Here is a 17129-nt window from a genome sequence, read left to right as displayed (position 1 = left end):
CGACTTATCGAACTCTGTAATAATAGCATCTTCTTTTCTCAAAAAAAGGAAACTCGCTTATTCATATGAAGCTCGTTGATGATTCGCATTCTAGTCTCCCGAAATAAGTTATCAACCTTCAAACCGTACACACTATATTTAATTGCATGATCAACGAATCCATCCGAATGGCCACCGATCCATTGAGAAAAGAGGTCAATCTTGACAATCAATTGGTTGAGAAACAGACAGGACAACCGCAACACAGTGGGAGGAATAATTGGAAGGTGTAGATCGCACCAAACCTCTGAATCATTAATGAATCGGCGATGGTCGTTGGAAGATGAGCGCAGGTAGGTTTATGTGATGCCCATTAATCTGAAGGACCCACGGGACATGTTCTGCTTGATTGAAAGAGAAAGAGAGAGAAAAGCAGACATTCATATGGCAGTAGCAATAGCATTGAAACGAGAAGCTGCTGTATATATGTTTCACCAATCTCAAGACATCACACTATCACAGCCATGTTAGTGACTACTCGTGCCTAAGCACAAGGGTGAAACTCCTAAGATGAGTACTTAAGTGGAGATTTCTTGCACCGTGTTTCGTCTCAGGTATCATTTCGCAATCCCTCCATGTTGTCATACTCGAGGTGTTACGATGATTGGCAAAAAAATACTGAATTGAAAACGAATGCAGTCCATAATAACTTTGTCTGCATTAAGTACCAACTTCTTTGGTGGATCTCACGATCCTGTTATTGAACTTTATTACTCAGAAGAAACCCATATCCCATGAATCCATGTACACTCCACATGATCAGCTGAGGTAAAACCACTTTACACTTCATGCATGATCTCAACCGTGTTGATTAATTTGCCAAGCAAGCACGCCACACTGCCTCTACTTGTTGAACTCCCAAATCATGCCTCCATCCTCTGCAATGTGGAAGTAATAAACCAATTATTCCATTGTGCAGATGGCATGACGAATTTGCTGTATAGATTAAAACATAATATGAAGTACACAAGTACATGTCCATAGAAAGTTGTTAACATCTGATGGCCGAGAGCACTTCGAGCATGCAAAGGCAGGAGATCTGCCTGATGAGAATCGTACCGACGCTATGTATTCTAAAAGAACCGCAAAGTCTTGGAAATTCTCAATTCTAGTGATGCATATTCTTATGCAATGCATCAAAAAGAAAGCAAGTCCTTATCACTGTCCATTTTCAGCTTTGCCTCCCATGTATTCTTCCTGTTTAAGACTTCAATCATTCAAGAGTAAACCAGCTATGTTCCATACATCAAGTGCAAAGAGATGAGGTCATTTGACAGAAAAAGGCTCCAGGCTAGATTCCACATCGTGGCAGGATATGTTCCTTAGTAGGTGAAATTATTATTTTCACTGAAATTATGGAAATTAGGACCACGATTGTCTGATCTGAGCATCTGTGAGACAAACGAAGAAATCAATGAAATATCACTCACCTTTGATTTTCTTGTTTATCCAGATCTCCAGCAGCATTCCAGCACCAATTCCACCAGCAATGCATGCCCCATAAAAGGCAATAGTTGAGGCCAAAGATCTTCAAGAAAGAAAATAATAGTCCGGTATTTGCCTAATCTTTCTTGGCAATCGCTTCTTTACAATTGGTTTAGCAGAAGGATCCTTCTGTAGGTCACTGCCGATGGCTTTCCAGTCCATCCCCTTCAAAGGGTCTTTCGGTTCTTCAGTTCCCATTCCCAACTACTATTTTGCTAGAGGATCAATTCCGCAAACTTAAGCCAGCAATCGCATGGATGAAATGTGAAGGATTACAAAGAAATGCCTGCAGAAAGAAAAACTGATATAGCTCATTGGTGGAAAAAAAAGAGCAAGTTTAGCAGCATTATAAAACAATCAAGAATTGCGGTCGAAACCCATGGCTTAGGTGGCCGGGACTAAACAGGAGAATAAACTATTCTAACCGATCCTTGTAAGCAGAAACCGGGTCAGCTTGGAAACTTCGGATGTTTGTATATATAATTGATTTCCATGGACCATGGCAATTGACTACTCACCTCCGATAATAATTCATGTTTCCCGCTTTATGTTGCATATTTCTCCTATCGAGGACTTAATTACTTTAAAGCTAAACAATGTTTCGTGACGGCCAACCAGTGACCGAGCAAAAATGACAGAACAACCGGTTCTGATATTTCAATTATTTATCTCCAGAACAGAACAACCGTTTGAGAGATAATAGAGGCAAGGACACTGAAACTAAAAAGAACAAGAGCTTCGGTCTTTTCGGCTCTTCTTTATCGGTTAGAAAGGGCAGGGGATCAGTGTAGGCGACCCTTCTAGGCGGTATGAAATTCGACTTCCCCTCATAAGTTTCGATTCTCAATTCCTAGTTAAGGAACGAACCGAAAAACCAAACTGGGAACTAGAAACTGGTAAACCGTGTTTACGTGTTTTACAACTTTTATTGTTTATTTTATTCTATTTGTTTATCTTTTATGAATTATTGGATTTTTGTTATTGTGTCCATTTTCATTTTGCTTAACTAAAAATGAAACAAACAAAAGGAAAAATAATTAAAAAGAGAAAAAAGAAATTGGTTGATTCCTCGATAGACCCCAAAATCAATCCTAAACCTGGGAGCTGATTGACATGAAACAACAATAAGCAAATTGGTTCCAATAGAATAGGTTCCAAATCACGAGTGAATCTAGACCAACTCTAAGCCTAAGACCACTAGGTCTTGTGAATTGGATAGTGGCCCTTGTTGATTATATTCAATATTCTAATATGTCGATTTTCAAAGTATTAATTAAAAATATAATATTACGTGGAAAATGGCACGCTTACCTCAAACGGTTTCTTAATAAGTGCCCAAAAATTGATTTTTTTTTTTTTTAATTTAAAAGATATTTTGGCCTCTCTTTTTTTTTTTTTTGTTGTAAAAGGGAAATTGCATTAACTCAAAAGTGAATCCGTCCACATCGCCAGATAAGATGTCCAACAAAGGTTTGGGGGACAAGATAGCCAATTAGAGTTCCTTTTTTCAGTGGGCAATGAATGAATGAATGGGATGGAAATAGCGACTTCCCCTATTTATTGTTTTTTTGTTAATTCTCCCGTTTGACGAAAACATCGACGCAACAATTCACGTTCAACTTAGGACCAGCGCATTCCCCAGGCTAATTGTTGATGTGCAATAATGATACATAAAAAAAAAAAAAAAAAAAATCATCAGGAAAAAAGGTTGGAGGGAGATGAGGGGGAAGGCTAGGCGGGACGAGCACCCTCAGCCATTGAGGAGGGTCCAAGAACCCTCGCTGTCGCATGCAGGCCACCTTTCCTTGTCCCGCAAGCGGCAGCAAGGAGCTGACCCTTGCTAAACATTGTTTCCAGGATTCTGTGGCAAACTTGCATGACTTGCCTAAGTTTGGTGAGGGTCATTACCCCTATTGTTGTCGTGACGACTGATAAGGATAGGTGATCCTTATTGACAACTCTTTGCTTTGACTTTTTAGAATATACGTGCTGCTGAAAATGCCCAACGTGATAATTAATTATTACGCTAGCATATTTATTAAGTTTTCATAGGATGACCGAATTGCATCAATAAAAATAGAATTATTCACCACGTAATATACTCAAACGCTAAGAGCGAAAGCACCTAAAATCAATGTCAACTAATCTTAGGACTATCCAAACAAACAAACAAAAAAAATCAATTTTAGGACCACATCAAGTTGTGAGTTACAACTAGACAAGAATCCTACCTACGAAGGGTGAAGTACATTATGTATTTATTTTACCACATGATCTTCCAATAGATACTCGAATTCAAAGTACTTCATGCGGTGGGATTCCACTACAACAAATATATAATTCGACGATTCGATTGCGTGAAGAAAAGCTTCGTATGACGAGATCTGAACAATTTTAAAGTGGAAAAAGAATTCACCACCCGCGTGAGTCTTTTTTGTCTTCTATATTTGGTCAAGTCAAATCGATGCAAAATCCCCTAGATAAGTTTCCTAAAATGCGAAAGAACTAGGACGTTGACTGGCAATGCGATCCCTCCTCTGGAATCGAATTTGATAAGTCCTCTGTGCTCATCTCGGTCGTGTAAATCCCAACTTATGATCCGCCATTTTAGACTTTTCTATTCCTCCCTTTCTTGGATTTTGGATGGACACCTTGTGTGGTCCTCTTTCGCCACGTTCATACGGCAGCGCAACTTAGCTTTCATGCTAGAATTGACTATATAATATAAACACGTACATATGGACGCACACATACTTATGGACGCACGTATATATTCTTATGTATTAGTCAAGTCATGCTGGCGAATATTGTCAAACCGCATGCCTCATCGGTGACGTCTTTTTTTTCTTAAATTATAAGTTACACGTTAATATTGACATCAATTCATGATTAATTCCATCAATGTATTTATAAAAGGTAAGTGAGATTCTTCACCGGAAAGCTAGATATTAAGGATAAATCTCTATAATGTTCATACTAAATCCTTGTCGTAAGATCAATAATCTTGAGTCTGATTATATCTTCGTTCTGGACTTTGTTTCAATCTGAATCACATCAGAGTGGGAAAGACTTATGTAATAAATAGATTTTGACAAAAGTTTACGATATAGCTCAAAAGTCTAGTATTCTTCAGAATAAGAACAAGAACAAGAAAGTTTTGTCAACTTCAAAACTTAATAGGAATTTTCTCAACACTCGTAAGTGTGAGAAGGAATAATCTCTTACACGAGCTTGAGTAGTGAATACTCAATCCTTGTAACCTATGATTGATTGATTATAGTGAAATCCAATCGATAGGTTATTAGCGCGAGTGAGCGGATGTAGGCTTGTTAAAGCCGAACCACTATAAATTTGTTGTGTGCAATATTTTCTATGCCTTAAACTCCTATATATATTTTGTGGTAGATTTATTGCATATCGCCAAGATCTAAGCACTGCACAGTGTTATCAAATGTTGTCCTATAGCAATATCATCTTAATTTTGCTTTGATTCCGTATTGTCACTTCTTCACCCCCTCTATGTGATAAATCTGGCCCTACCTAAATACATCCCTAGAGACAAACAATTCCAATGAACGGTATGTATATTGACATTCTAGCAGCATGATGTGTGTTTGTGCTGTGAGTCTTAGGTAGATTTCACTCGGGCCAGAGCGAGAAGCGAGAAGCACGCGTTCTTGGGGCTGCTTTCAGCTGCGACCTGTTTCGCCCGCGTTCTTTGCTGTGCTTCGAGAAGCCCGACTTGTTTCGCCCGCATTCTTTGCCGTGCTTGGTTGGTTTTTTTGCTGTGAGTCTTAGTTATTTCTGCTGTCTGCTAATAAAATATGGTTCAGCTAGTATTGAAGCGTGGCTGCTCATTGTTTGGGTAAGCTTATCACGTATTTGGCAAGTTTTATGCTTTCTCTTTAGATCATATCCGTGGAACAATAGCTTAATTCAACACTGTCGCAAATCTTGTGTGTTAAATGGGACGGCATAATCACTGTGTTAATAAATGGTTTCAGTTTGCATTTATATCCTTAGTTTTTTGTTTATCATGCATTCGGATGTTGAGTATACAGTGTCTTGAGTTAATAATCAAGGTATATCCTACCATCTGCCTCCCTGCGTGTTGTATGATACACAAGGGTAGCGCGTAGCTGCTTCTGATGTTCCATTAAATTTAGGCTGCTGTTGCTAATCCAATGGTTGATCTTGTCGATTGGCCTCCAGAAAAATGTGCGTGGGCAAATTTCAAGGAACCAGACAAATTTCACGGATGATAGTTGCCTGATTTCTGTTTGTCATCCTCAAATCCATGTCTAGCCTTCTTTATAGTGAAGCCTATGATCACCTTTGAATTTATAAATGCATTAAATGTTATGAAAACAATGAAGAATGGCTATTTGGACTGCATTTTGTTGCTCTGCACATTGCAAGTACAGCATAGAAAACTTTCTCCATGTTTTGGTTGTGGATTTTTGGGTGTATGTTGTGCGGGCAAGGAGGTGTTGGTTGATTTTCACTGGACTATGAGATATTTAAGGACACCTCAGTGACCTTTGTTATGTTTATTTCGTTGTCTATGCTTGTGTTATTGCAGATATGGGATGGATTGAAGGGGTTTGCATTTCCATTTGTTTGTTCCTTTTGAATCCCCGGTTGACATTGCTTAGTAGAAGTCTTATGTATTGTATCAATTTCTTGCTGGTGCAAACTCTAAAGCCAGGAGTGACTTGCTTTTGGATTCAGATGCAGATGGAAATTATTCCTACGTAGAGTTGAAACATGCTAACAAGATCATCGGCACCACTGCGGAGGAGGTTGTTATGAAGGCCAGGGAGGGTGCTGGCATCCCTTGGCATGTTCCCGGAATGTAAAAATATTTCCCTTTTTTTTGTTAATTTTTGTTTCTTTTTGGCCAGTTATATACATTTTTATTAATAGCGGCAGACCTCGGAAGTTTGTTGGCACCTTCGCTTGTATCATGTGCTTAGCAAAGCACCACTGGAAACTGATGGTTAGAAGGTAACGAATGTGGTTTCATGATTCATTTAATCCAATTCCACTTAAAGTCTTAAAAAGTCTTTGTAGTTTATGAGAAAGATGTCCAACTTCAGTTGTGCCCAAGTTTTGTGAAACTGTAGCTGAACATTCTGCAGCTGAATAGTTCCAGCATAGTTTACCAAAACGCTTATGTTGCAATTATATCTGAAAATCCGATACTATTCTGTCTCGAACCACCATTGCCATGAGCTGATGAAAAAGAAAAAGTATAGTAACAATAGTTCCACGATTGCAATTATATCTTAAAATGATGTTCGCGAGTCGCGCAAAAAAGCGTAGTGACTTGAACCCGAATCTTGAATGAGGAGAATAAATACATTCACTATTTGCATATTAGTATTTGAAAATACCAAATCTTTTATAGTTTGCATATTAACATTTTTATACTAATTACTAGCTTTTATTTACATAAATTGCTAATGTTTTGAAGTTCCTAACTACTCTATCGAATTACCAATATAAATTAAAGTGATTTACCAACTTTTATCAAATTATATTACCATCACAAGCACCAAGAAGAGTGAGGATGGGGACAACATGATTCATAGAAATAGAAAAAAAAATTTTGTTATCAAACGGATTTCTGTTTCAGAAATAGAAATTTTGAGTCGTTATCAAACGGGTTTCTTTGCTCAGGAATTTGTCCGGGGAATAGAAATTGAGAAATTGATTTCTGACCAGAAATCAATTTCTGTTTCAGAAATTTTACCATGCACAACCTTATATGTTTACAAACGAATCCAGTAAGGTTGATCCATCATTTCTGTGCATATGCCCAATATTTAGCTTTTGTAGTTATGAGGAGGTTAATTGTTTGGTTGGTATTGCCTTATGTCAGCACATTCTAAGCAAATTTGTGCACTATAATAGCCTTCACGCTTCAGATAATCTTTCTATCTCATCACAATTTAATGCAATAACTAATATTCAATTTCTCACTGGTATAACTGAGGAAGTTGGTGTGCTTGATTGAGTGGCTTGTCTACGTTATACTATGGTTTCTGTAGCTTTTCTTTCAATTATAAAGTGACATTATTCTTGCATGATTTGTTTGTCCCATCGAGAATTTGCATTATGGGTTTACTTGAGTCCTTGCCCTACTGAGTGATAATTCGAAGACACTTGCTTTGTAGTGCAGGTGTCAGAGTAGTTGTTTCTGCCATTGATGGGAGACTCAGCTCATCAGAGAGTCTAGATACAGATGAATGTGAAGCTGCCCTTGAAGCATAAGGTCAAATTGGATTATGTAATACTTTAACCATAATAGCTGGTTACATGTAGGCTAGTAGAACTGCGTTGGTTTGCCCTAGCTTGTCTGGCTGTTGTGTTCCCTGCCACAAGGAGGAGCTTTTATCGGTTCGCTATTTCATGAATTAAATGAATTGTTACCATACATCGAAAGAGAGAAAATATAGATTGCCTGCATGTTCCCTGCTAGAAGATGCCTAGCTTACTCGTTCCATGCTGGTTTAACAGATTAGTGTACTTCTTTTTCCATCTCCAATCTTGCTGCAGTAGCGATCCTTTTTTTATTTATTTTTCAATTTGTACCCTCGGCCATGGAAACTAAGATTTTCTCTTCTCTCTCTGTCTTTTATTTTGGCTTTCAGCAACTCAGGGAGCTGAGTTATTGTTGTCGAGCACATATCCTGTTGCAAGACATGTAGTGTATGCTGCCTTTGACAGACAAGGACGTGGTAAACAGCTGGTGAGCAGATATATGACACTTTTGTCCATGCAACTCTTTCTCTGTTTTGTCATGATCAATTATCAAATTAAGGGGATCCAATTAGTGTGAATATCTTAAAAATTAATGATCTTTTATATAGCATGAGATGGAGCCAGTCCTTGTGATTTGAGAAGGTGATGACATCGAAGATGAGAGACAAAGTGAAAAGAACATGAGTTAGATACTGCATAAGTTAAAGCATGTCCCTTTTATAGAAGAAGTAAGAGGACTTTTAGAAACGATATTTTAATTACGTTAGAGTTTCACTGGTTCTTCAGTACTGTCTAATTTGAGTGACCTATTCAATGGATGTTTTACCCTGGATATGTGCTATGCCTAGATTTTTCTACTGTTATCATTTTCACCATTCTTGCCACAATCTAACGAAGTTATGTTGACTCCATTTTCACATGTGCTATGTTATGAGTACTCATTATCTTAGGCAGTTTCTCTCATCACACATAAATGTACATGCTTTCATGCTTTCACCAGAATAGTGCAAACTGTGGTTAGCTTCTTGAGAGTTTGTAACTTGTCAAATCTTTGTACTGTAAATGTCTTGATTTATGGCTTACTCCATGACAAACAGTAAGCCGAGGTCAAAGATTTTACTTGTATCTCCTGTGGTAGTTTATTTATGATATGATATTAAATTGCTCAGGCTGCATTGCATGCACTGGGAAATTTGGCTGGAGATGCTCGGTCAGATAATAGTGTAATACTGAATGGTTCCGCAGAAGAAACCCTTAGACTCTTGATATATGAGGCTGCATCCAGGAGTCCAAAGCTGGTACCATCGGTAAGTCGAGTTCTTTTGTCCGCTTTTAGTGTGTTAGCTTATGGTAGTGGCTCATCTTTGTAATCTGTTCTTTGGTTGATGAGGTTCAAGAGCAAAATGGAGATTTTAAATATGAATTGTCTAGAAAAGCTAGTGATATGAAATGAAACTTAATTGATCATTTGTGATAGTGGAATGTGCCTGATATTTCAGAGAAGGGAACAAAGAAGCAAAATGGTGATATAGCAGTTGACGAAATTAAGGACAACCTAGATTAACAAGAGGTCTCAAAATTGCCTTCAGCTTATTTTAGGTGCAGAGTTTGCAAAATTCATATTAAAGCTCATGAGCAGGTTGGCAGGTCCCATATTTGGGAGAAAATTCTATAGTCATCAATAGCAGTTCCTTTGGGTCATTGACTCATTGCAACCTTGAGTATACTCGTAATCTATACTGACATGAAGGTCTATGATCTCATAATGAACTCACGAGACTGACCTGTTTAGAGTTTCTCATCTTGTCTGTCTGTTAGTTTATTTTCTTCTGTGGAATCTCTTCCTTTAGTGCTTTTATGTCTATTTCAGAGCAAAAGCTAGGGAGCATGACTAACTAGCTGTTGCATTCATGCACTGAATAGAAACGATACATCTCCTGACCTGTGAGATGAATGTGTGATGGATATAAGTCATTAAGCAACAGCCTTGAAGACAGTATGTAGAAACTGTTGAATGCTTGTTTAGCAACTCCTTAATTGGGTGTTTTATCTCCTTTTTCTTTTCCCTTCCAATTGCTGAGCTTGTGCCATGATTCGCAGGGCCTTTTCCTATCAGTTCTTCAGCAGGAGGCAGAAACTCGTTTAGCGGTGTGTCATTTACAGATCTCTCTCATTTTTATAAAATATTACTCTGGACAAATGTGGAACTTGCTCTGCTTTGGATTTGGGCACAATATGTATTTTCCTTCATGCATAACATGCATCAACCAACCTTGGATTTTATCTATAAAACCATTCAGAGTTCTGAGTATGTGGCAGATCCTCCTTCAGAATCTTATCCTCGGGCAGTGTGTTCTACGCTTGCTTCTTTAGCTGAAGAGAAAGAGTGGAGGACTGGAAATAGATGATTTTGTTATAGGAATTATGAATCAAGTTCGTCATTACCTTTCTGGTTGCTTCCTACTCTTTCTCAGTTTTACTATTGTGTATCCACTTATGGTTACAGCAAGCAGATCCATTTGGTAATCAGGAGCATCGAGTAGGATTTCTTCAATTTTCCAGGAAACATAATGATTGGTTCTATGTTATTTTCCTATGCACAAAAGAGGAAAAAACTTTTTGTAGGAGCCAAGCTTTGTTCTTCCTTAGATGTAAAGTATACATAAACTAAATTAATCAACGTGTAAGTGTAAATTGATGTTCTGGTCCAAAATTGGAGATTGACCGATGAATGTTGAGATCTATTTGATGGTTTTTAGCTATGTGCTTAATGAAGCTCATTGCTATTTGTGGTTAATTTTGCTTGTCAGCCATTGTGATGAGCTTGATATTTCCAGGGTTATAGGCCAATTACAGCTTTGGTAGCTAGGCCATGGTGCCTGATGGAGATCTGCTCAAAAGAAGAGATAATAGATATCGTAACTGACCCAAGCATTGAAACCACAAAAATAGGTATTTTTATATTGCTCACTTTCCTATTCACCATGTTACGGAAGCACCAACATGATCATCAGATGGAGATGTTATCCCTTGAAGCATGTAGGTTGGAGCTTTAGTAATTATGTCAACGCTATTTCCTTAAGCATAAGTGTTTGTGATTACATATTTTGGACCATAAATTTGTTATAGGTGATCTTGTGAAAGTTCTTTTTTATATTTTCTGTTTTCTTTTTCTCCGTTTCTTCTGCTTTTGTTGTCTGCGGGGATGTGTCTTTGGGCCTTTCCTGCATTCTTGTTTATTTCTAAGTCCATTAATTTGAGTGGTGACTTAACAGACGCACAAATGCACACCGAGTAGAGCTCATCTGGAGTTGAATCTCTCTCTCTCTCTCTCTCTCTCTCACAGTGCACGCTTTTTTTTTTTTTTAATCCTTGTGTTGAGTGGGTTGAAGCATTGTCCATCGCTTGCCTCTCATTTAGCGTTTTAATTTGGATGGTGGACTTCTCAGGCATGGAAGCTAGGTACGGTTGCTGCCAAGCAATACACAAGCTTTCACACGTTCAACCAAACTGATGAACGATCCTTCTCTGGCTGGAATTGCTAGCAAGGTAAGATACACAGAGCGGAATGCGTCATTTCCGTGTTATACCTTGGCGTACCAAGATTTTGTTATGTAAAGACCCGGGTCGTGTATCTTTGAGACTTGATGATGTTCCCTTCTTTGCCCACAGTTGCAAGATGCTGTAAGAAGGGGTCCCTTTCTTGCAAGAAGGCGTCCCGAGGCTCAACCTTTTGTAATGACAGCCGAAAGATTCTAGACAAAGTCAATCTCCCAGAACTCGGGAGGAGCATATAATAGTCCCTGCTCAAGGCCGTCTTTCTTCTTTGTGCTCGGAAAAAACATGCCCGCTTCGGAGGCTTGCTTGAATTATGGAGTTTTCGGACATGAACGGAACTTGTAAATCTCAGCAGGTTATAGGAGCCAACTTTTGGTTAATCCCCTGAAGTAAAAGCGTACTGCCATCGTCTCGTTATCTCCGGGGTGGGATCTCTATGCAACCATTTTTGGGGATTGAAATGATGCAGTGTGGCCAGTATTTTAGAGACCAACGACAGAGATTGCTAAACCACCAACGTGATTAGCAACTTGCACCATGATTAGTACCTTATCAATGATCGCGGTTAGGAACTTCTTTGTCATTAGCAAGTCGCTCGTCTCGGATTAGCCGGAAGTATCTCAAGGCGATTGACGAGGTTCCTTATAAGAAAATATCGGAAATTACTGATTTAGTATTTTATACAGAAAAAAAAAAAAAAAGAAGCTTCGGTATTTTAATGATTGGCCACTATTTCATTGCGCTTAACGAAATCTTTTCGAAGTGTTTTTTAGTAAGTTTCCATGAGGAAGAAAAACTCGCCTCTTCTAATGGCCCGCCACCCTTAAAGAAATCAAAATCGAACCTTAATATAATTCCAAGTAGAAAAAGCACTTCTTTTCAACGGTTTTTTTTTTTTTTTTTTGACCCAGGGAACCCGTAAGCCGATAGCCGGCAGGCAAACTCTGGAACGACGCTAACGGAGGACCCACCACCCCAACGTCGCACTTAAAATCCCGTGCGATCAGCGGGATTCAAACTCCTCTCCTCCTAGCAAAGGATCATAGGAGCCTTATCCAATTGAGCCACCGCAAGCGGTGGTTTCTTTTCAACGTTGTATATTATATAGAAGTATTTATCCTTTTTTGCCTATTTACTTTAAGAAGAATAGCAATTTCCAAAGTGGAAAAATAACTTCGAATTTATAAGGAATAATTAACCTTTTCGCGTAATTAGTGTGTTTTCCGAGAGTGAAGGGGTACGTTTTCTCATGTGGGAAGTAGATTTCAGTATGTCAGTATTTATTGCAGTTAAAGCTTCTATTCAGTCTGTAATTTCTCAATATGGTTAGTAATTTTTATGGAGGAAAGTTAGCTTTCGAAGAACTTTAGTAGCCTCAATATTTACACGAAAAATTAAATATCATTATAAAAACGTAGAGGATTCGAGTGAGATTTGGTTAAAGCAATAATAGAAATAATCAAAAGAAAAATCTTAGTCAAGGCTAATTATTAATTCGTTTAATGTAATCCCTGAACTTTATTTCCATGTGTGATGTGTTATTTGAACTTTTAATTGGTTTAATACGGTCTATGAACTAGTGTTATATGTTCAATTCAATTTCCTATCAATTCATGTTCAAGGGGTAATATTTAATATTTTTTTAAGTGCGGGGATTAAATTAAATATCTATTGAAAATTTGAGGATCATATTAAACAAATTAAATCAAGGACTACATTGTTCATGGGTATAAAATTTATAAATTACATTAAATAAATTAAAATTTCATGAATCATATTACACGTAGGCTCAAAATTCATTAATCATTTGTGCCATTTTCTTACATAGCTAGCTTTTACGCACCAGCAAAGGGCAAAGGAGGGAATTCGCTCGTTTCCGTCGGCTAAACTTGCAGGGACGGAGCTTCTACAAGATAAGGAGCAGCGGGAGAAGAAGCTTCCCACAGAGAAAAATGGCGAGCTTATCTTCTTCTTGCTTCGCTCTTCCCTGCAAATTCAAATCCCTCTCCCTCCACTCTTCTCCTTCTCACGGTCGCATCGCTTTCAATTCCCTCCGGTTCTCCGCAAGCATCTCGCGCGACGTCTTCTGCGCTGGAGGTAACCCTCGCCAACGACGACCTTCCGATTTCCCCCTCCCTTGCCACCTCTTCTTCTTCTTCTTCTTCTTCTTCTTCTTCTTCTACTCGAGCATCTCAGCTCCATCGCTCACTTCTTGTTGAAGATACGCAAGGATATTCAACGGAATCATCCAGATATCATTGCACAAGTCAAGATCAATTAATATCAAATCTGATTTTGTATATAATATTGTTTCCTTTTATTTACATACAACATGTACTATAATACACGTTTTGTACATTGCGTGAATATACTGAAATAGAAGAGAAAATGTCCCCTCTCGCTTCCTTTCCTCTCGTCTTTTTCATCTTCTTACATATCAGAGCAGGTCACGCACCTTTAATCCGCTTCTTCCGCCTTGATTCATCCTCTTCTGGTCTTCTGATTGTCTGCCGGAAGAATCTAGCTAACTTGCAAAACGCATTAGCACTCCGGCGCAAGAATCAACACCTTGAGGAAATCACATTGAAACAGACGAAGGAAAAAGAAAAGAGGGAGATCTCCATATCGTCATGGCTGACACTCAACCTCAATTACCTGTGGATGCAGCGACCTCAGAAGCACAAGATCAAGCGCATAACATCATAGGTCGGACTGATCAGCCCGCAATGGGACAATTTTTTCCATTGCAACCCAGTCTAGGGTATCCCCATTCGGGGACTTCCTACCGGTGGGTACCAATGCCAATATACTATGGAGGAATCCATTATAATGGAGATGATTAAGAAATTTTCAGTGATGTTTTTGGATTATTATTTAGCCCGAGGATTATTAGTCCCTGAAATTCAAAGCTTAAGACCGTATTGGGTAGCTTCCAAGATTTTAGAAAATTGCATGGCGAACGATTAAAAGCATTGTCTAAATTGGCCATTTACCTTTTGTTAATTGAATGTCATGGTCATTGGTTTATTTGAAATATAACACCTATTAAAAGCATGTTGCCATCGCGAGTATAGAAATAGAAATTTTTTCTATACTCCGCACGTGGTTTTAGATAGAATTTCTTTCTTTTTCTTCCTTTATATTTTCTTTCCCTTTTCTTTTTACAGACGAGTCATCGGCCATGGTTGACAAGGATTGGCCTCGCTTGGGCAAGCGGCATAAAGAAAAGGGAAAAAAATGGCAAGGAAGAAAAATATTAAAAAAATTATTAAAAATGTCACCATGTAACTAGGAGGGATGTCTGAACAAAAAAAAAAAAAAAATAGGAGGGATGGACAGTCACCTAAATTAAAATTGAATTAGTACTAACGTGGAAATGTTTAGGACGAAATTGGTCAAATTGAAAAAATTTAAGATTAAATTAATACAAATACAATAGATATATAACATTTTTGATACTTTTTCCAAGTGAATTAGTGTGGATGACCTAGCATAGATGAGGGGCACAACTTGGGTATCCAATATTTCCCCCATTATGGGGACAAAAAGTGGCACCAAAATGTGGGTTTGAGAATAAGATTTGTTTTGTATATGACACCTGGACAATAGTTTCTTTTATTTGCTCTTGCTGGTTATTAATATATATATAAACACGCATGGCATATAGTTTAGAAACATTTTATTTTTATTTTGTTTTATTTTAGGCCACCGGTGAAGGGAAGATTTTTCACATATTCTGTTCAAATTTTTCATATTTTTAGATAATATACACTGAGGGGTGTATTTTGTGCAAAGAGGGAATTTTTCTGGATGGAATATGCGAGAAATACAAAAGGGAATATTTCGCGGAGCATGTATTTCAACGACATATTTAGGGGTATCATGCGCAAGCAAAAAAAATAAATAAAATATATCGCGAAGATACAATTTCTGGGCCGATAAAAGACATTCCGTACGAAAAGGACAGGGGGGCCTCTCTCGGTTTCTAGGTCAAGGAAAAGTCAGAAGGAAAAAGAAAAGACAAGAAAAGCGACCGGTCTGCAGAGAGAGAGAGAGATGACTGGTGAGTGACGTGAGAGAGAGAGAGAGAGAAAAAGAAAAAGGGGACCACCGCGTCGTCTTCTTCGCGAAGGAGAAGCTCGAACGCGCCAGCCGGCTCCGTCCGGCCGCTGTGCCGGTACCGCGACGCCAGACACCACCGCACCTCACCACCTCACTGGTCCGCTCGCCGCCGCCACGCTGCACTGACGGTCTTATCGCTCCACCTCAGCCCTCGCCGACGCCTGCGGTGCTCCTCGACGCCCGTGCCTGCTCGCGACCCAGCACCCGGCATTCCCTGCTCCGGTCGCGACCTCTGCCGTCCTTCCTCGACACCACCGCCGCTCCACCGACCTCGCCCCCGACTCGCTGGCGGCCCACCGGCCCGCGAGCCTCCTGCTGCCTCTTCCCCGTGCCGGTCGTCGCTGCGCCTCCCCCGGAGCCGGACCTGAGCCGGATCGCAGCCCCCGACGACACTGCTGTTGTCCCTGTCTTGTCTGTGCTTGCAGATCTCCGCCGGTGCTACTCCGGTCAGCGACTTGCCGGCGATCCGACGCCTCTGCCCGAGCCCGAGCCGAGGCGCTCCGCTCTCTGCCTCAGCCTGAGCGAGGCCGCCTGCCGCTGCTCCTCGCGACGCCACCGCTCGCCACCGATCCGCTCGCTGCTGGTCCTCCTTGCCGGAGCTCCGACTACCGGCGACCGACGGTGAAACTCCCCTCACCGGGGCGACCATCACGTTGCTGCTTTGCTTGGAAGGAAAAAAAAAAAAAAACAAAAGAAAAATTAGGTAGTTTTTCTTTTACTTATTTATCTCATTTTATTTCTGTTATTTATTTTATTTTATTTTATTTGCTCTTTTTAGTATAATTATTCCTTGATGCAATGATGAATTATCCGCCAAGAAATAGCCTGTGAAATTTGTGATTGTTAGTCCGATTTTCGCACCCGAAATTCAACTCGCAATCACTTTAAAAAATTGCTAATCCGATTTCCCGCCCGAGATTCGATTCGCAATTTTATGTAAAATTAGCTAACCCGATCTCATGCACGAGATATGATTCGTCAATTTGGATATCATCTTGCTCTGATTTGCTGTCGTGTCACTTAAGTTAAATTTCTTTAAAATAAAAAAAATAAAAAACGTAGGCTAGAATTAGGTTTATTTCTTATTTTAGGGTTTGCATGTTTGGAGTAGAAATTTTATTCTGAATTTTATTTAAAATCAAAATCAAAATCAAAATCAAAATCAAAATCAAAATCAAAATCAAATCAATTAATTTAGGTTGCTATTTTTTTTTTACTTGGATTGCATTGTTTAATTATTTGGCAATTATTAATTTCGAAATTAATAAACAAAAACACAAAAAAAAAAAAAAAAAAAATCATCATGCATATGTCATGTAGAGTTAGGGCATCTTTTTGTATGTCATTGCATATTAGGGTAAAATTGCACTTAGTTTAATTATAGATAATATTTTTCTTAATTTATTATAAGTTTAGGTATTTTCTTAAATAGATTGCACCTTAGAATTATTTGGGTTGAGATAATATTTTAGTTTAAATTAGGATTTGGCTTAGCCTAATTCCTAATACAAATTGAATAGGATCTTAATCTAGCTAGATAATTTTCACATTTTATCTAATTCAGAATTTCTTTAAAAAAAACAAAAAATGTCTTAGAATAAATTAGTTTTATTTCATATGATGAATTGCATTCTTTAAGAAAAAAAGAAAAAATATCA

General features: G+C 38.7%; 1 protein-coding gene and 3 long non-coding RNA genes across 8 annotated transcripts in view; 2 read left to right on the top strand and 2 right to left on the bottom strand.

Moving 5' to 3' along the window:
• LOC108960305 (probable disease resistance protein At4g27220) overlaps positions 1-17129 on the bottom strand; it is a 97572-nt gene that overhangs the window by 11947 nt on the left and 68496 nt on the right. The window lies entirely within an intron of this gene.
• On the bottom strand, positions 425-1988 carry LOC104448456. The gene is made up of 2 exons (XR_001988099.2): positions 1470-1988; positions 425-917 (listed from the first exon to the last, which is right to left on the bottom strand). It is a non-coding gene; the product is annotated as an uncharacterized LOC104448456 (long non-coding RNA).
• Positions 7704-9083, top strand: LOC104448455. Its single transcript, XR_001988246.2, has 3 exons — positions 7704-7816; positions 8181-8278; positions 8961-9083. It is a non-coding gene; the product is annotated as an uncharacterized LOC104448455 (long non-coding RNA).
• Positions 9865-11887, top strand: LOC104448454. Its single transcript, XR_726301.3, has 4 exons — positions 9865-9939; positions 10629-10743; positions 11241-11340; positions 11464-11887. It is a non-coding gene; the product is annotated as an uncharacterized LOC104448454 (long non-coding RNA).

Source organism: Eucalyptus grandis, chromosome 6 (assembly GCF_016545825.1).
Source record: "Eucalyptus grandis isolate ANBG69807.140 chromosome 6, ASM1654582v1, whole genome shotgun sequence".
Classification (NCBI taxonomy): domain Eukaryota; kingdom Viridiplantae; phylum Streptophyta; class Magnoliopsida; order Myrtales; family Myrtaceae; genus Eucalyptus; species Eucalyptus grandis.
The sequence above is the reverse complement of the archived record's forward strand: the minus strand, read 5'-3'. Positions and strand labels throughout refer to the sequence as shown.